The 21,197-nt window shown below is 30.5% G+C and overlaps 1 long non-coding RNA gene across 2 annotated transcripts in view; it reads left to right on the top strand.

The window, feature by feature from the left end:
• Positions 1-12,257: 12,257 nt before the first annotated feature.
• Positions 12,258-21,197, top strand: part of LOC127984021 (uncharacterized) — a 14,393-nt gene continuing 5,453 nt past the window's right edge. The window contains exons 1-3 of one of the 2 annotated variants that reach the window (XR_008160524.1): positions 12,258-12,639; positions 13,580-13,690; positions 19,273-19,372. This is a non-coding gene — a long non-coding RNA (uncharacterized LOC127984021). The remainder of the gene's footprint in view (positions 12,640-13,579; positions 13,691-19,272; positions 19,373-21,197) is intronic. The other variant, XR_008160525.1, reaches the window with a different exon arrangement.

The following is a 21,197-nucleotide window of genomic DNA, read 5'->3' as shown; positions in this document are numbered from 1 at the left end:
GATTATTGTGATGTTTTTATCAGCTGTTTGAACTCTCATTCTGACGGCACCCATTCACTTCCATTGGTGAGACACTGAAGCAATGCTGCATTTCTCCAAACCTGATGAAGAAACAAACTCATCAAGACTGAATTTTTAGCAACTTCTCCTTTAAGTACCACGAGTTCCAACTTCTGAGCAACAAACATTTCCGCCGGTGACAAACATCTCGGGTCTGGACTCAATCTTACGGTGCGGGACAGACAGATCCTTCAGGATGACAGAATGTGTTTGTCTAGCACAAGAAAACTGTAGGATTCGGAAGAAAGTTAGACAGGGAAACGGAAACACAGAGTGATCCTAGCAAGGGTGCATGAGCATGACTTTTGTGGCTTTCAGAGGTTCAACACGATGCTTCCCAGAACGCTGGGGTGCCGCCAACACAAGCCCTGACACAGCGGCGCCACGCCGATTCCCAAGACAACTTATCTCTCCTTCAGTGATAATCCTGTCAGAATAACAGCCAGGACACAGCAGAGAGGAACTAGTTAAACCAGGGCCTGTCCATGATGACTCTGAATCTGTATCTCATTCATTCAGTCACTCTCTCCTTTCATCTCCACAAATGTATCAAAAAATGTATCTTTTTTTTCTTTCTTTTTTTGTTGTTGCTGTATTGGCATACACTCACAAACAAGTGAAAATAAAGAAAAAATGAAAAAAAAAAAAAACATAGTAATAAAATAAAATGTAAAATAGAATTCAACAGTTTATTTTTACACTGCACATTTTCTAAATTTTACACACAAATCGAATCGAATTTAATTTAAATTTACATTTTTACATTTTAAATTTAAATCGAAGAATTGCACACAGAAAATGCAAAATGCCTCACATTTCTTGCACTGCATTCAAAATATCACAAACACATCTCAAAAGCAAATATAGATATATATATATATGCGTTAACACAGCGACATCTAGAGGAACTGAAGAACATTGCATCTCTGAGGAAATGAATGTGAAATATGAGGTCACACTTTTCTCAAAAAGCTTATTATAATTTGTGTCTGAGACCAGAGCCATAAGTCGCATTATATTCATTATTAATGAAGGACATAATAAAGGTTTTGACTTTATTGCATGCATAAATGTGATTTCTTGCATTCCCTAAGCATCATATGATGTGAGTGTGTATCTGTGCTGCAGAGGGCAGTGTGCATCTGTCATCAAACTGAGATCTGATGCCTGAGTCACTTTGCTGCAATCTAAGTATGTATTAATACACATTAAGAATTGATTTTTTTTTTGCACGAAAGAAATACATTTTGTTGCATTATGACATTAATTGCAATTAAACACAATTTTACCAGTAACTTATCATTACTGTAGCATACAGTATGTCATTTAAATTAGAATAATAAGAATTTTAAAAAATGTATTTGATCAAAATACACTAAAACTGTAATATTGTGAATTTAAAATGACACGTCGGCACATTAGGATAATTTCTGAAGGATCATGTGACTCTGAAGACTTGATTAATGATGCTTTGATCACAGCAATTAATTACATTTGAACAGATATCCACATAGGAACACTTATTTTAAATTGTGATAATATTTCATTATTTTTACAGTATTTTTTATTAAAAGCAGAAGAGACTTTTTTCCAAACTTCTGACCAGAAAGTGTATATTTTAGATGTTGTAACTTGACACTATATTTTTTAACTGGTTTTAGATTCCATTCATTTAAAATTAAATTAGTCCATTCATTCGTATTATTTATTTATAAATTATTTATTGATTTGTGTTTTTATTTTATTTTTATTAATTTTTTATAGATTTCCGTGGATAAACATTACATCATTTATATATATATATATATATATATATATATATATATATATATATATATATATATATATATATATATATATATATATATATATATATATATTTTAATTTCAAATCAGCTTTGTTTATTTATTGATTTGTATTTATTACTGCTTATTTATAGATTTATGTGGATATACATTACATTATAGATTTTTTTTCAACATTTCAAATCAGGTTGATTTATTTATATTTTTAATTTTATTGATTATTTGTAGATTTAAGTAGATATACATTACATTATTATTTTTTTCAACATTCATATCAGCTTTATTGATTTATATATTTATTTTTTTAATGTATTGATTATTTGTAAACTTACATAAATATACATCACTTTATTTCTAAATTTGTTTCGACATTTCAGATCAGCTTTATTTATTTATTTATTTATTTTTTACACTTTTACAGATTATTTATAAATTTACATGAATATACTTTACATTATTTATAGATTTTTTCAGGGGCGGATGTAGAAAAATATTGATGGGGTGGCGAGAAAGGACCAGGAATTTTTGAGGGGTGGCAACATATGGCAGACGTATATAAACTGAATTTAGTCACGGTTATCACAGTTTGATGATAAATATATGTGCACACTACAAAAGGACACAGGCTATAATTTACAAACTTAATCTCATGCAATCAATGTCTTGCATTTGAAACAGTTCATATAAGGAATAAGTGACCAGACCCCATAAGCCCCTCACACTCACTAATGCATACAGTATGCATCCACATGTAATTAAGAGCATTATAAAAGATTCAGTGTTATCAATATGTCAATTTATTATAAGAAACACAAGATTTTAATAGCCATTTCCAGCTGTGGAGACTCAACTGATTTTCTACAGTTTAGTGTTAATCATCATCTAACTCAACCAGTCAAGAGCTACATTTAGCCTTAGATGTTATATGAATATGGTCCTGAAGCATAGGTTTTATTAGCTGACAATAATAATAAATAAATAAGCATTATAGGCACAAATACAAATGTACTTTTAGAAATTGTTTTTGAAAAATATGGTGTTATTGTTTTGGCAAGCTTAAATTAAAACTTCTATGAAACCTTGTGTTATATTCCTTTAAAATAATGTTTTAGTAGATCTTTTTTTAAGTATATTTTACTAACCAATTTCTTCCATAATTTCTTTGAGTTAGACCAAACTTTTATTTTGGTGAGTTGTAACCAGAGTTTCTGTGTTTATTAATAAACTATTATTATTAGCTATTAGGCCTACTTGAAGTATAGCATACTCTACTGTGCAATAGTACTATATTTCTGTTTGAATTTCTTCAAGTTATACCGAAATTTTATTTTGACAGGTTGTCGTAAAGACATTGGCGTTTCTGTCAGTCTGTGTATACGATACGAATGAATGACGATAGTTTTATCAAATGAAATGGTGAAATCCTCTCATAGCGCGCTGACGTGCACATGTGTAGCATACATCATACATCAATATAGTGAAGAGCTGAAAACAGCACGCGTGCTTCAGTGTGTGTGTGTGTGTGTGTGTGTGTAGTAGAGCACACATTCCCAGAGACGTGTATAACAACACTTTCAGGGCCGCTGCTGATCAAATGTGTGTCCTGAGCAGGATTGTATTGTTGTGCCCCCCTTCCTCAAATGTGATGATGAAAAAACACCTACTGTAGGGGTGAAAAAATAACTTTAATCAAATAAAAAACTGAATGAATAAATTGTATTATTTACAAATCACAATTGTAGCTCTCGACATTTACCTGTGGCTATAACTTTATTATGACTCTAATTTATTTTATAGTCTCAAGCATTCAGAAATCATGCTAAAGGAAATTAAGCAGTTTTACTCTGATAAAACCATGGTTTATTTTTGTAAGGGTTGTGATATGCACGTTTTTTTGTTGAAGAAATTATAAAGCGTGTGTCATCTATAGCAAAAAGGTGTCCAATCATTATTGCCTCATTATTTTTTATATAATGCATTTTAAGTCATTTTAAAGGCTATTGATGGCTTAGGTCTTTTTCTTAGGTTTTTATAGCAACAACAACAACAACAACAACAAAAATATTACAGTATATTAATACTTTGTAAATTATTATTTGAAGTAACAAAACCATGGTTAATTTGCAGTGACCATGGCTACAAGAACAATGATTGGTAGTTTTCGTAAGGGAACCTGAGAAAAAATAAACCTTTCACAGGAATGTGCCTGAAAGTGATAAACGGGCCTTGTTTTTACCTAAATGATTTATACTTTATTTTAATATATATTAAAAATGTATAAGGTGTGCATTGTAGCTGACACCTAAATGAACACATTACAATAGTTTTATGACTGCAAGTCTTTCTCCTCAAATGCTCTTGAGCTTCAAATTTGCGTTTGAGCCCATGTGAATGAGTAGCATAATTTACATATGATTTACAGATTATTTTAATAGATATCAAACATTTAATTCAATTGTGCATTATAGCTGTCACCTACATGAACAATTACAGTTGTTTTTATGACTTATAAGACATTCTCTTCAAACGCTACTGACGTTAGAAAAGTGTATACCAATATCACATGTAACTTTAGAGACGGTCCCTAAATTGAGACTCGTCCAACGTCCAATGTTTTTTTAACTTTTAGTTTTCTTTTCTCTTTGCTGGATTGCTGATGTACTCTACCCGGTTATAGATGTTCATCCATCAGTCATGAACATTCAGCCGCAAACACGAGGTGCTAGCGGACACGAGCGCGGATGGGAGAATGGAGGAAGTTTTTTTTTTTTTTTTTTTGAGCAACTGGGATGGTGCCCTACTCTGCGTTTAGGGAGCGATGGTACTGAACACCTTTAATATTGCAGACACCATATCGAGATTTGATTAAATGCTCTACTTTTGACTTATTCATTAAAAAATGGCCGAATTCCGTGACGTTTTGCTTTATACAGCAAGTTCCATTTCCGCGATTTAATCCCTGTCGCTTTTCAAACACAAACGGGTGAATTTATGAATGAAAGAAAAAAAAAAAAAAAAAAGAAAGTGTGAAAGTTCTGACACAAAACGAAGTTATTACGTATCTCACGCTTTATAAAAGTGGGTAACTATGTTTGACAGGTGCAATATTTGAAAATCGAAAATTATCAATGTATTTTTTTAATTTCATTTATATCTGAATATATGTCAGAGTTCGGAGCGGGTTCGCGAATCATTTGAGTCAGTTCGGGAGTTCAAAGCGGGTTCGCGAATCATTTGAGTCAGTTTGGGGATCGCGAATCATTTGAATCAGTTCGGGAGTTCGTAGCGGGATCGCGAATCATTTGAGTCAGTTCGGGAGTTCAAAGCGGGTTCGCGAATCATTTGAGTCAGTTTGGCGATCGCGAATCATTTGAATCAGTTCGGGAGTTCGGAGCGGCTTCGCGGATCATTTGAATCAGTTCGGGAGTTCGGAGCGGCTTCGCGGATCATTTGAATCAGTTCGGGAGTTTGTAGCAGAGTTGCGAATCATTTGAGTCACTACGGGAGTTCGGAGCAGGATCACGAATCACGAAAGATTCGCGCGCATAAATTTTCAAATTGGCCATAACCTTTAATTCGTTGTGGCCAACTGGGGTGGCAGCAGGGGTGGCAAGGCTTTCTTTTAGGGTCGCATTTGCCACCCTATCCCACCCCAGTAGATCCGCCCCTGGGTTTTTTTTCAACATTTTAAATCGGATAAATTTATTTTATTTTTCTAAAATTTATTTTATTGATTTATAGATTTATGTGGATATACTTTACATTATTTATATATTTTTTTCAACATTTCAAATCAGCTTATTTTTTTTTATTAATTAGTTATTAATTAATGTTTTATGATTTATTTAGTTTTTTATTATTTATTTATATTTGTTTATTGTTTATTTAATAATCCTGTGGTGTGACAAAAGCATCTTTGGGCTTTCAGTGTGCCTCAGTGGGATATTTTTACCTGTTTTCTGGTCCAGCAGGTGAAAATTATGCATCTGATCACTTAATAAAGTAAAAGCACCCTCTCTTTAACAACACGCGTGATATTCTGTTCAATATTGAGTAATAAAACACTGATTCGAGTGCAGTGCACATCATCTTCTGTGTGCAGACATACAGACACTGTGTCCTTTAACTTCATGCTGTATTTTACAGTCTTTTAAAGCACAGAACAGGACAGATCGCACCGGCTCTCTTTATCCTCACTGGGAGTCTGTAATGTGTCTTACCTGGAAATCTGTCCAAATAAAGAGCAGAAAGCCTCGAACCCTGCTGTTTTTCTTCATATTCACTCAATAACTCTCATGTCTTTCAGGAAAACCGTCAAGAACAAGCCCAGCTCATACTGCAGTCTGAAATCAAATCACGGAAGTTAAAGAAAATAAAGGCTGTTTTAAGTCTTGTTTAATTTATTCAGAGATCGCCATGAAATATAAGTAATATACCATTTGTGCTTTAAATATTATTTGCTAATTTTATGTAAAAACATAGCTTATCACAATAATCACTGTATAAAAAAATGTGAATCACACACACACACTCAGACACATAATCTTTGTGTGAATCCAGCATTAAACTGATTGAGATTGAGGAAGCTGTCCTCAGCAAAATGTGCTGCACATAGTTTTACATGTGGATTATAATTTTCGGGAACCGAGTTAAACATAAATTGTAACCATTAATCTCCAAGTACAGTGTCCCTGGGAAGCCCAAACAAAGATGATTGGACTCCGAGATGAAAATAACAGCGTTTCGACGACATGGCGACAAACACAAACGCGGCTCTTCCTCTTCTCCGTCTGAGCGCAACAAGGCCACGCCCCCTTTTTGTGTATTCATGTGGGCGGAGGTTAGTCAAAACACTGTTCTAGTGACGTCATTACTGTAGGAACTAGAGGGGTGTAGTCCAAACGGGTCGTTCGATGTAGGCGAATTCTGTTAAATAAATAATATCTCGCTTGGCATTGAACTTTGAGCTTTAGAATTTTACAGATATTATTCATACTCTAACAACAACATTACTCACTAACTAAAGTTTAAAACATGGGATCACGAAGAAGGGGACCTTTAATGTAAAGTTTATATTGTTTCGGCTGAATAGTTTCAGTTAGCAATAACAGCCCTCTTCTGGTTGAGTGTGCTTGTGTTTCTCTGTGTTGATCTGAATTGACTCTGAATCGTGTCAGACCGAACCAGCGGGTCAGAATCAGCGTCTCCTCACACAATCAGCTGAGTGATGATGATCTATCTGCAGGTCATGACCTACTTCCGCTGACACAAACCTCACTTTTAGTTGTTAGTCACTGAGATTGTGTCTTATGCAACCTCCGAACGCCTCTAATCAGCTTCTGCCGAGAGAGCGGCGTCGTGGAAGTAATGAGAAGTGCAAATAGTGCACAAACAAGATCAGAACATTGATGTGTGTCATGTGTTTACCACACACCTGATAGATTCAAGACAAACACGGCGTGTTACTCTCACGTCTCGTCATTAGAGCCACGTGTTCGCCTCTGAACGCAATTTAAACATGAAAGAGAACGCAAATATTGCACTTGAACATGAACATTTGCTGAAAATATCCTCTCCCTGAGGTCCTCCGAGATCTAGATGAGTTTGTGTCTTCATCAGATTTGGAGAAATGCAGCATTGCATCAGTGTCTCATCAACGGATGCTCTGCAGTGAATGGGTGCCGTCAAAATGAGAGTCTGATCCACATCACTTGAATCAATGAGTGAACATCTGGAGAAGACAAAAGATTAAACAAATCCAGCATTAAGATGTTTTTAACTCAAATATGAGTTCATAATCCATAATAACACTTCCTCCTGAATGTTTGATATTCTGACGGCACCCATTCACTGCAGAGGAACCATATACAGCGCCACTTGAAAGTTTGGGAAGCCCTTGCAGAATCGGTGAAAGTGTGAATAATTTTAACAAAATAAGAGAGACCGTGCAAAATGCATGTTATGTTTAATATTATATTTTACATAAGAGATGTTTATATACATACAGAGTAGTATATAAACACAAAACGCTGCTCGGGAGAGTTTCAAAACGCTATATGAACAATAAATGCATCCAATTCTGATTTATTTGAGGCTCTTTGCATGCAGAAATCTCACACACATGCGTATAGTGATAGTTAGTATGCTGTTCAGAGCGTTTCTTCTGGTTTTCCTCACACACTGTGTCTGTCCTGCTGCGGTCGGTCACTCTGATCTCCGGATGCAATTCACACGTGTGTGTGTGTGTGTGTGTGTGTGTGTGTGTGAGCTTTACAGTAACACACAGTGCGTTCAGAAGTACAGCCTGTAATACTGACTCTGTATCAGGAGACAATGTTACGTCTTTGTGTCGAGCGCTTCAGTAACATTGCTTTTCTTCAGATCTCCTCGTGAAACATTGTATCCCAGGTGTTTCTTGCAAGCCACTTTCTAATAACACAAAAACACCCAGCAAAAAGCACATTGTTTTTATCTTGGTACTAGGTTCTTAAAGTCTCTTCTGCTCACCAAGTCTGCAATTATTTGATCTGAAATACATTAAAAATTATGAAAAAGTATTACAATTTGAGAAAAGCGAGTTATACGTGAATATCTGTTAAAGTGTAATTTATTTCTGTGATGCGCAGCTGAATTTTCAGCATCATTCCTCCAGGAATCTTCACAATCGTTCTAATATACTGATTTACTGCTCAAGAAAAAACATTTCTGATTGTTATCAATGTTGAACACAATTATGCCGAACGATATTTTTGTGGAAAACGTGATATGTTTTATTTTTCAGCATTTATTTGAAACCAAAACCTTTGTGACGTTGTCTTTACTGTCACTTTTGATTAATTCAACGCATCCTCAATTAATGAAAGTATTAATTTATTTAAAAAAATGGTAGTGCAAGAAAAATATTGAGCAGCACGAATAATCAGAAATGTTTCTTGAGCAGTAAATCATCATATTATTCTGATTTCTGAAGATCATGTGAAACTGAAGACTGGAGGAATGATGCTGAAAATACAGCGGAGCATCACAGAAATACATTACACTTTAACACAGATTCACACAGAACACAGATATTTTAATTTATAATAATATATATATATATTTTAAATGTATTTTGGATCAAATAAATAATGTCTTGGTGAACAGAAAACTTTATTTATAATAAAAAAATTGCTGCTTCTGCTTCTGCTTTCTTCATCTCTCCGTCTCTTCTCATAAAGCCGTGTCCTCCAATCACTTCCAGATCATTGTAATGGAGATAGGATTTCTCGAGCTCATGTGGCCTTATTTCTCCTTTTCTTTCCACCGATCTGACCGTAACCTTTTCTTCTCCGTCTCCTGGTTTAAGAAAAGAAGTGTACTGAAGCAGCTGAAGTCATTTCAGTCGAATAATAACACAATACAAATAATACGACAGAAGTCCTAAAACCTGTTGAACATTTATATATGTCTGAATGTTGCATTAGATCACCGAATATATTAAAGTGCTATTTATTGTTCAGAAAATATTCTTGAAAATTGATGCACATGCACTTCTTGTTCTTGTTTTTATTGGATTTAATCATAGTGAAAAATAGTATATTTATGTAAGGACTTTAATGAGACCTCCTTCATGAAAAAATAATTAAGTTATATATATATATATATATATTTCTAATATTTATCATGCTTTTATTTTATTTTATTTTATTTATTTGATTATTTTATTTTAGTTTAGTTATAGTCATTTTAGTAATAAAACTAAATATAATTTTAACTAATTGAAAATGAATGTTTATTTTTATTAAATTTTTTATGGTTTGAGTTAAAAAAAAGTGTGTTTTTGTAGAGTAAATGTATAAAATGTTGTCATAAATAATATGAAAAATAAATAAATTGCTGTCATATGCATTGCATTTTAAATGTGTTTCTGAATAAATAGGAATATCATATATCAGTCCCTAACATTATTCACCCTTATTAAACTTTCTTGATATGACTTCATCACTATCGTTTCTAATAATAATATATATATATTTGATTTATCAGCGAGGGCAGTACATATATGATACTGATCACATCAGCTCATCAGTCTCATTAGATTTCTGTCATGTCAGCTGGATTTTACTCTTCTTTTCACTATCACATTAAAACAGTTTGATCTAGAAAACAGCGACGCAAGCTGAAGTTATTTATGAGTTAGTTAGCTGTGTGACTTCAGAAGTTTGTTGTTTTGTGTCCCGCTGGTGAATGAAGACGTCTTGAGTCTCTCGAAACGAGTTTATCTCTGAGCATCATGCTGTCTGTCACCTAGCAACTGTATCCACACACATGAGATTATTTCTGCCTTGAGTTCATGTGACCCTTTGACCTTTGACCTGTAGTTACAGCTAGGACCTGAGCCATTCTCTGCAGTATAACATGACTCTGCTGCTGATGTCGTGTGACGCAGAAGAAGCCGAAGAGCTCAATATCAGCTTGACATCTTCAAGGACGAGGGACTCCCCACTCAATATATGCTTTCTTACCAGGCTTGGATATTTTATTTATTTATTTATTTATTTTTAATTATTTTATTATCTTTTTTTACTTAATTGTTTATATTATTTATTTAATTTTAAATTAAATAATTTTGTCCTTGTTTAAAATAAAATAAAATAAAATAAAACAAAATAAAATAATTGTTTTATATTTATATTTGATATATATTTTATAATGGTTTTGGTTTTTATTTGCTTATTTTATCATATATGTAATTACTTCTTATTTTTATTTGCTCTGATTATTTTCTTTCTTAATTTATATAATTATATTTGTTATGTTTTATTGCATTTTGAGTAGCACTGTATTTTTCATTTATTTTATTCTATTTCTTATTTTTTGTTTTTTGTTTGATCAAATTTTAAACTATTTTATTTTCCTTTTTTATTTATTCTTTTCTTTTTTCTTTTGTATATGTATATTTAATATATTTTATAGAACTCTTATTTTGTTTTTTATATATATATTTATTAGGGCTGTCAATCAATTAAATTAAATACAAGCTGTTTCGATTAGTTTAATCTAATTAATTGCAAATTACATTTGGCTGTGAAAATACCACAAAAAGATAATTTAATGATTTTCTTTTTTTTTTTGTTAAATGAGAAAATATACATATTTTATTTGATTCAATATACAATTTATTACACATAAACATCTAGACTACAGAGGCCCAACATAAACTATGGAACTTGTTCATACATTACTTTACCAACAGTCATTAACTGACGTGTTTGTGTTCCCCGTTTGATTAACGAGCCGTATGTTAATATGTGTGGAATGGTCTGCTGGAGGTCAGAGACATCGCTCTTCCTGATTGGCTGCTCTGCATCATTCACGGAATCTGCAGCCAATCCGGTTCGCTCTTATATCTGAGGTGTGTAGAGCGCGCCAATGTTTATCGATGGCTCTCTGAGTCTGTTTCACACTGATAACAGCAGCTGATGCGCTCCGTGTTTATCTATCACGGGACTGATCTAGATTTAGAGTTGCCTTCCACATTTCATGTTGCAAAAATACAGATAAAACCTTCTTTAAAAAAAAAAAAAATCAGTTTATTTTTTGTGTATCCTTCTGCAAAATACAATTAAAACCTATTTATTTATTTATTGTGTGTTTGTTTACCCTTATACAAAATTGCTAAATAAAACAATTGTATTTAATTTATTATATTCCGTCATTTTTATATTTATTTTTATTTTGTACCCTTCTCAAACCATTTTATTTAATTTTTTTAATTAAATTTATTTAAAAAAAATGTATTTAATTTTTTTTATTTTAACAGAGGGGCACAACATAACAGAAAAAGGAAAATAATGATATTTTCCTTTTTCTCTTACGTTGTGCCGTTCTGTTAAAATAATAAGTTTTATTTGAATTTTTTTTATTTTAGTTTAAACTTTTGAAAAATACAGTTTTACAAAACCTACTAAATAGAAAACCTTCTTATTTTATTAGATTTTTTTTGCACCCTACCACAAAATAATGTATTTATTTTTACCCTTCTGCAAAATACAAACTCATTTGAATCACTATTTTAAATAAATAAAAAAAATACATTATGATTTATCTTTACAATTATTTATACTTATTTAATACTTTTTATTTTGTTATTTCTTCAATGTTTTACCCTTTTATAAAATACAATTAAAACCTATTTTATTTTATTTTATATTTTATTTTATTTCATTTTATTTTATTTTTTATTTTTTTATATATTATTTTTTATTTTGTTTTATTTTTTATTTTATTTATTTTTTTGTATTATTTTATTTTATTTTATTTTTTTAATGCATTATTTTTTATTTTGTTTTATTTTATTTATTTTTTCTATTATTTTATTTTATTTTATTTTATTTTATTGTTTCTAAGCTGCTTTGGAGGGTTTATCGTCTCAGCTGCTGCTGGTGAACCTGATCTTGATCACTTTGAACCAGCAACAGAGCATTTACCTTGTTTCAGAAACCTGCTTGACATCAGCTGTTTTTCCCAGAAGACGGTTCAGGAGGGTCAAAACTGAACAGAAAGGTCCACACCGAGCTGAAAGAACACAAGGAGGGAGAAGTGATGATTCGGAGAGAGTCTGGCGCTGTTGATTGCTGTGTGTCGTAACGGTTTCTCTCTGTGAGGAGCCTGAAGCAGCGGTGAAGGGGTTCACGGATGTCAACACTGTTTTAATCTCAGAGCCTAATGCATTCATAGAAGCAAGATAAGAACTGAGAAGCACACAAAACACTCGAGAAATCAAAGGCTGGGGTCAGTAAGATTTGTTTTTAAGCTATTCATTTATTATAGAAAAAAATGCAATCAGAGTCTAAAAATATACAAAATGTGGAGAATCAAAACCCACTTTAAATGTAGTTTATATATATATATATATATATATATATATATATATATATATATATATATATATATATATATATATATATATATATATATATATAAACTACATTTAAAGTGGGTTTTGATTCTCCACATTTTATATATATATATATATAATTTATTTTCTATTTTTTTAACTTTAAGTATTTTTTTTTGTTGGCTTAATTGTATTTAATATTAATTTATTTATTTTAAATAAATTAAAATTATACATTTTTTATTAATTTCTTATTTTAAAATAAATGAAATAATTGTTTTATATTTATATTTTTATTTTATATATATTTTATAGTGGTTGTGGTTTCTTTTTTGCTTTTTTTATAATTTTGTAACTATTTTTATATGTTTTTGATTTCTTTGATTATTTGATTTCTTAATTTATATATTTATATTTATCATGTTTTATTGCGTTTTGAGTAGCAGTCTATTCTTAGTTTATTTTATTTTATTTCTTATTTTTAATTTTTTGTTTAATCAAATTTTAAACTATTTTATTTTCCTTTATTATTTATTCTTTTCTTTTTTCAGTCTGAGTCATCAGAGTCTAAAAAAATGCAAAATGTGGAGAATCAAAACCTACTTTAAATGTAATTTAAAAAATTGAATTTTATTATATTTTTTATTTAATTTATTTTATTTTATCTTTGATTTCAGAGCTAAAAACACAGTTTTTTTGTGTGCCGTTTATCCAAACCGAGCCGTGCTTCTTCTGTTTATCTGTGTGTGTTCAGGTGTGATTACGTTTGCTCTAAAGCTGTCGGCTGTTAAAGCTTCTCTAAACTCTCTGTGATGATTTACTGATGTATTTCAGCTGCTCGTTTAACCATTAAACTACAGGCAAGCTGTTTCCAGAAAGTTTTCACTACACTACAGGATCCTCGCTAAAGTCTGTTGAAGCTACTTAAGGGAACCTTGTACTTGTGTAAGTGTTATTTATTAAAGTGTTTAAGTGTTATTTATTAAAAATCTTTGATTATACATCTTTAATTTTCAGAGCTTAAACATAGCCTAAAACATGCGTGTATTTCTCTATCAAATATTATTTTATTTGTAAATTCATTTGTATTTTTAGCACTGAAAACGCACCCCATGTCTGAATATGTATTTTGTTATCAAATATTATTTTATTTTTGTAATTTATTTTAATTTTTTCACTGAAGTCACAGCACATGTCTGAATATGTGTATTTGTCGAGCATAAAATATGCAAATCACTGGACTGCCGAAAATTCAAATACAGTTTGAAATCAAGTGAATATTATTTTTTATATAATTTATATAAAACTCAGGGTTTTATAAAATGTATATAGTTTTCAATGTACTGTATGTTAAATCTTTTTTATTTGATTTTATATTATAATTGAATATTAAATTAAAGTAAATGTTTTGGTTATATTTTACTTTATTTTTTTTATTTACCTTTATAATTTTAATTTCCATTATTAAATATTATTTATTATTATTATTATTATTATTTTTTAATTAAAAGCTACAGATTTTATTTCATGTCTTTGATTTTTCAACACCCCATGTTTGAATGTTTTTTTTCTATATTTTATTTTGTAAATTTATTAAATGTAATAGAACATGTTTTTGTTTACATTAAAAAAGAAAAAAAAAAATATGAAAAGCTTTTTTTGTAACCTTCTGCAAAATCTACTTGAATTAAAACCCACAATGATGTCCAAACCGCTCATTTATCTGCTCAAAGCTACAGATGTTAATATGTTGTTTAAATGTGTAATGTTAGATCTGAACATTCAGGAAGTGTGTCCTGTATAAAAACATCCAGTCAGACCCTGAAATGCCAGATTTTGCATACAGATGTTTTCATGATCCTGGTTTATATAGATGAACTGTCTCTGACCCCAAAGTCAGACAAAACAAAGTCTGCGCCCGTTTCATACTGATTCACATTCATGTGTGTGTGTGTGTGTGTGTGTGTGTGTGTGTGTGAGAGAGAGAGAGAGAGAGTCTGGACTGTTGATTTATTATGGGTGTGATCTAAACACATCCCATTCGATAAGATACAGCTGAAACCAAATCCTATTTCTTAATTATATTAATTTCTACCTTTATTAGTTTCAATACATTTAATAATGTTAGCATTTTTGTTATAAATAATTTGTATACTCTTCTGCAAAATAGTTTAAACCTACTACTTGTATATTGTTTTTCTTTTTTAAATTATTAACTTTTTTCATCCTGCTGCAAAATACAGTTAAAATCCTATTTATTTTGATTATATTTTATTCATGACCATGATCTAGTTTTACAGTTGTTTCACATGCCATGCTGCAAAATATTGTTAAAACCTATTTTTTAAATTTTAATTAAATTATTTAAAATGTAAATATTTATTTAACACTTAGAAACACAGTTTAAAGTTATACGTATGTTTATTATTTAATATAGTTAAGACTTATACTTATTTTTTATTTATTTTTGTACCTTCTACAAAACACAGTCAAAAACCTTTTTATTTAATTTTTTTTACTTTTTTTTGTTAAAAATTCTCATTTAAAATTTTTATTTTAAATGAATTTTTTTTTGTTATTTTGTACCCTTCCGCAGAATAGTTAATCGTTTTTAGGATTATTTTATATTTTACTTTGTACCCTTCTGCGGAATAGTTAATCGTTTTTTATGATTATTTTATTTTATTTTGTACCCTTCTGCAGAATAGTTAATAGTATTTTTTTTATTATTTTATATTTTAGTATGTACCCTTCTTCAGAATTTTATTTTATTTTATTTTATTTTATTTTATTTTATTTTATTTTATTTTATTTTATTTTATTTTATTTTATTTTATTTTATTTTATTTTATTTTATTTTATTTTATTTTATTTTATTTTATTGACCTGACTTGACCTGACAATCTTGGCTATATACCTAAGTTTTAACTACTTTTAAGTTCACCTCTACCCAAACATTAATTGCTTCTTCTGGTTTTTAGAGGCTTTATCAGATTCCTCTTTGTCAGATGACATCATCCGGGCCGTCTGAGGATCTGTCATCTTCTCTTGCTTTATCTCTCTCTTGTTGCTGCTGAACCCATTTCACTGCTTTCTTAGACAGAGCAAGATGACATTTCATAAGTACAGCGGCTCACACGGATCCAGCTGTGCGCTCGCTGCTTATCTTAGATTGGTTACCGCCAGCGTCCTCGACTGTGCATGTTTGCTCGGGTTCGACATGATCATTTTGCTTCAAATAGAAAATTCCCGTCCAGCACAAATTCTGTCGTGCTTGTGATGCATCCGTGCTTTGAAAACATTGCACAGCTGCAGAAAAAGGGCGAAATATGACATAATTAAGTTAGAATTGGACTTTTGAGTTTTTATTTCACAATTATGACATCATGTAACAATTTCGACTTTATCTTATAATGATGACTTAGCATCTCATAATTGTGACATATCATATCATACCATAATTTTTTTTTTAAATGATGACTCAGTCAATTTTGATTCAGTATTGTAAACAATCTTGTCATAATAATCCCCTTTATCTCATAATTATAAACTTAGTGTCTCATAATTTCAGTTCGATATCATATTTGTTATTTTATGCCATAATGGCTTTTGTCTCAGAAAAATGACTTGGTATCTCTTATTTTTATATAATTTCTACTTAATATCATAAATATGACATTTTGTCATATTTAATAATCTCATAATTCTGACTTGTATTGTAATTGACTTTTTATGTCAAACATTTTCGTTCTTGTTTCAACATCTCATAATGACGTTAACTTCATAATTATTACTAAGTATCTCATAATTTTTACTTAACATTATAATTATGGTTTTTATGCTATAATATTGACTTTTGTCTCTGAAAGATGGCTTGGTATCTCATAATTTTGACTTAATATCATAATAATGACTTTTGTCTCAAATTGATGACTTGGTATCTCATAATGATTATTTAGTATCTCAATTTTGACTTAATATCATAATTATGTAATTTTGTCAATCACAACTTATTTCATAGTTATGACTTAGTTGACTTATTATAAATTCTGACTTAGTATTATAATTGACTTTTCATGTCACAATAATGACTTTTATCTTAATGATGACTTGGTATCTCATAGTTTTGACTTATGATGTCTTTTTAAGCCACAATGAATTTATCTCATAATGATGACTTAGTATCTCATAATTTTGACTTAATATTATAATTATGCATTTCTATGTCAAAATAATGACTTATATCTCATTTTAGCACCTCATACCTCATTTTATCTCATGTGACTTTGTATCTGTAAGTAAATAAGCACAATTACTGGAATAATAACTTTTAAGACAATCCCATTGTCATTTTTTGTCTTACTTTATGGCAAATTAAACTGATCCAGTAGCACAAATACGCACAAAAACAGCATATTGATCTCATTTTTTTAAAGAACCTGATTGAGGAAATCGTTTACACTGTGCAATTTATCCAAAATACACTCGGATATGACCCTAAGTTCTTAGTTATGATAAATTGAATGTGATTTTCCTAATTTCCAGACTAGTCATCCTCTGCACTTACTCATCTTTCTAATACATTATAAAATTTGCCTGATGCAATGTCCTTCTGTCAGAAGATGATGAGAGTTCATGAAGAATGTTTTCTTTAATTAGGTCAGTTCCACATTGGTTTAAAACAGCACGTACACAAAGGGCTTCCAGGATAACAGATATCGATTTTCTGCTAAACAAAAACCGGAGAGAAGTTGTTACGCAAGGCTCGAGTCTCGGACCTCTTTCGTTGATTGTTTGGGGTGCTGTGAGAAGATGAGACACAGTTTTTCTCTTTCATCACTAGCATGTGTCATGCTGCCATCTCCATGAGCTTTGTCTGACCTTCTGAATGACTTTTCAGTGCTCAAGCATTTGATTATGCTGATTTTGAATTCCCTTTTGTGTGCTGTTAATGAATCCATGTAAAAGGGAGATTTGTGTATGCGAGAGAACCTCGTTCTCATAACCTACTTTCAGGAGTGTTTTGTGTGTTGTGCTGTAATCTGTTTATGGGTTTGTAACTGCACAGTTAGATTGTAGCCTGCTGCGCAGTGCAGACTTATGACCCACATAGTGCACATTGAATTGTCTCTAAATGGTTTATGTCATGTTTAAACGGAAGCCCATTTAAAGTAAGAACAAGTAATTAAAATTTTGACAGTGTAATTTAAGACTTTGTATCTCATAATTTGCATTTTTTGACATAATTATGACTTTACATTTTAAACTTTTTATGACTTAGTATCTCATAATTAGAAATTTCTGACATAATTATGACTTTAGGAGATTAAAATTTTGACAGTGTCATTTATGACTTTGTATCTCATAATTTTGATCTCCTAAAGTCATAATTATGTCAGAAAATTCAAATTATGAGATACTAAGTCATAAAAAAGTAAAAAATGTAAAATTATAATTATGTCAGAAAGTTATAATTTTGAGATACTAAGTCATAAAATGTTTAAAATGTAAAGTCATAGTTATGATTAAGAAAAGACAAATTATGAGATGCTAAGACATAACTATAACAAAAAGTCAAAATTATGAGATACTAAGTCATAAAAAAGTAAAAAATGTAAAATTATAATTATGTCAGAAAGTTAAAATTTTGAGATACTAAGTCATAAAATGTTTAAAATGTAAAGTCATAGTTATGATTAAGAAAAGACAAATTATGAGATGCTAAGACATAACTATAACAAAAAGTCAAAATTATGAGATACTAAGTCAAAAGTTTTACATAAAAGTCAAAGTGTAAGTTGCTAAGTTGTAATTGATGTAAAAGTCAATATTACTAGATACTCAGTCGTTATAACATAAGCCAAATAATGAGATGCTAAGACATAACTATAACTAAAAAATCAATGTGTCATCATTATGACTTATCTCATAATTTCAATCTTTTATCTAAATATATAATGTTACTTAATTTTACTTAGTAAGTTTCAATTATGGTGTAAAAAGTCAATTTTGACAGTCATTATTATTTACTAAGTCATGACTGAGATAAAAGATTAAAATTGAGATGCTAGGTGAGGACAAAAAGATCATAATTATTCTATGAAAAGTCATAATCTCATATCATAATGACAAGTAATAAAGTTACTATTTTTACATTTTATTTTAAAAAGCTGATTGAAATATCATCTCTGGCTTCAGCTGGACTTTGAAGGACAGATTTAGTAGCACCCATGAAAACTCTTACAATTGAGGAATATTTTTTACAGCAGTCAAGTTGCACAGAATATAACCTTTTTATGAGAATATTATTAAATGTTTGAATATGATCTGTATCTGCCATGAAATGCCTTTAGAAGCTGATATGGGAATAAATCTAGCTGATTTTTACTTTTTTATATTTTATTTTCTTGGTAACTTATTTGATTTAGAATGACTCTGAATTCATGTCTTCCTGACCATGAATCTTATGACTGTGAATCACTTCTGTAAAGAGCTGTTCTTATTAAAATGCTCTTTCTCTCTCTCAGTGGACCAGTTTGACCCGAAAACACTCACAGCAATGATCTTCACTTCGATCAGATGATGCAAAGGTTTGGATCACCCATCATCATCCTCAACCTCGTCAAGGTGAGATCCAATATTACCCCTTCCAGAATCAACACGTCCTCCACTTCACCCCAAATTCAGGAGGAAATTATAACTTGCATATGGAGAAATCACCAAAATGTCAGTATTGTGGCACTGTAATATTGATTGTAAAACATGTTATTGATCAGTTTATTCCTTTTATAAGGAAAAACTTTGAAAAACACGTTTTGTATGATGGACTCAAAAAAAGTAAAAAATATTACAGTAACATGCATATAAAACTAATTTTAATAGTAATTGATAGCAATAACTCAATAGTAACTGAGTCATTATGACATGAATAATCAAAATTACGAGTTACTAAGTCATAATTATAACAAAATAAAAATTATGAGATGCTGAGTCTTTATGACATAAATAGTCACAATTATGAGATACTAAGTCATGATTTTAAGATACTAAGTCATGATTATAAGATATTAAGTCATAATTATAACAAAATAAAAATTATGAGGTGCTGAGTCTTTATGACATAAATAGTCACAATTATGAGATACTAAGTCATGATTTTAAGATACTAAGTCATGATTATAAGATATTAAGTAATAATTATAACAAAATAAAAATTATGAGGTGCTGAGTCTTTATGACATAAATAGTCACAATTATGAGATACTAAATCATAATTTTAAGATACTAAGTCATAATTATAATAAAATAAAAATTATGAGATGCTGAGTCTTTATGACATAAATAGTCAAAATTATGAGAAACTAAGTCATAACTGTAACAAACTGTCAAAATTAAAAAAAACAAAATTACAAACTTTTATAAAGCATAAAGCAAATAAGGTATATTTGTTTTTTTCATTATTGAATTATTAATATTAATTAAAATTATCACTGCATCATATCACCTTGAATTATTTCACATTAAATATTTTATTGGACTGCCACGTTGTGTTGCGAACACCATTTTTAGCTTTTCATATGCATTAAATGTTAAAAGTTTGAGGTTTGGTATGTTTTTTTTTAGATTCTTTAAGAGTCTTTTTTAGACTGCATTTATTTGGTTAAAAATACAGTTAAATAAAAAAATTATATTAGTTTCTATCTAAATATCTGTTCAAATATACATTTTAATTCCCATGATTCTTAAATGAATATAAAACAATCTGAAATAGAAATCTTTTGTAACATTATAACTGAATTGACTGGCACTTTTGATAAAATGATTCTTTCTTGCTGAATAAAAGTATTAATTTCTTTAACAAAATCTAATGCTTGCACTCTGTGTGCATCACAAGAACACTTTTAGCATCTAATGCACTTGCTATAAATATAACAGACTGCACACATGAAGAAATGCACATGTTCTCACATGATGTTTTAGAGTAGAAGCTACTGTCCAGATTTCCCAGCTCTCACGTTGACTGTCACCAGATATGACAGAACAAAGACCCAAATCACAGTTTGAGCCAAACACACACACACACACACACACACACACAGAGAGAGAGACGCAAGCCATGTGATGTCCGTGTGAATGCCAGATGCTAAAAAGGGACAAACTGTAACAGGTTGAAAATACATATGCTTGTGTGTTTGTGGCTTTGTTTTAGTGTGTGATTCTCCGTATATTTTCCGTCTAGATAGAAGCGTGTGACAAAAGAGCATTAATGACCCAAATGAGGTGCATTACATGCTAAGAATGCGGTATAATTAACTCCACATGCTTGTTTAGCGAGCCGGACCATGCAGTCGCAACACGTGTGCAGTTTGTGTGTGAAGTGCATGTGTGTTTGTGAGCGCACTGACCTCCAGCATAAACTCTGTGTGTGTGTGTCAGTGGTCTCCAGTGGAGT

Source organism: Carassius gibelio, chromosome B20, assembly GCF_023724105.1.
Source record: "Carassius gibelio isolate Cgi1373 ecotype wild population from Czech Republic chromosome B20, carGib1.2-hapl.c, whole genome shotgun sequence".
NCBI classification, from domain to species: domain Eukaryota; kingdom Metazoa; phylum Chordata; class Actinopteri; order Cypriniformes; family Cyprinidae; genus Carassius; species Carassius gibelio.
This window is presented reverse-complemented; position numbering and strand designations above follow the sequence as displayed.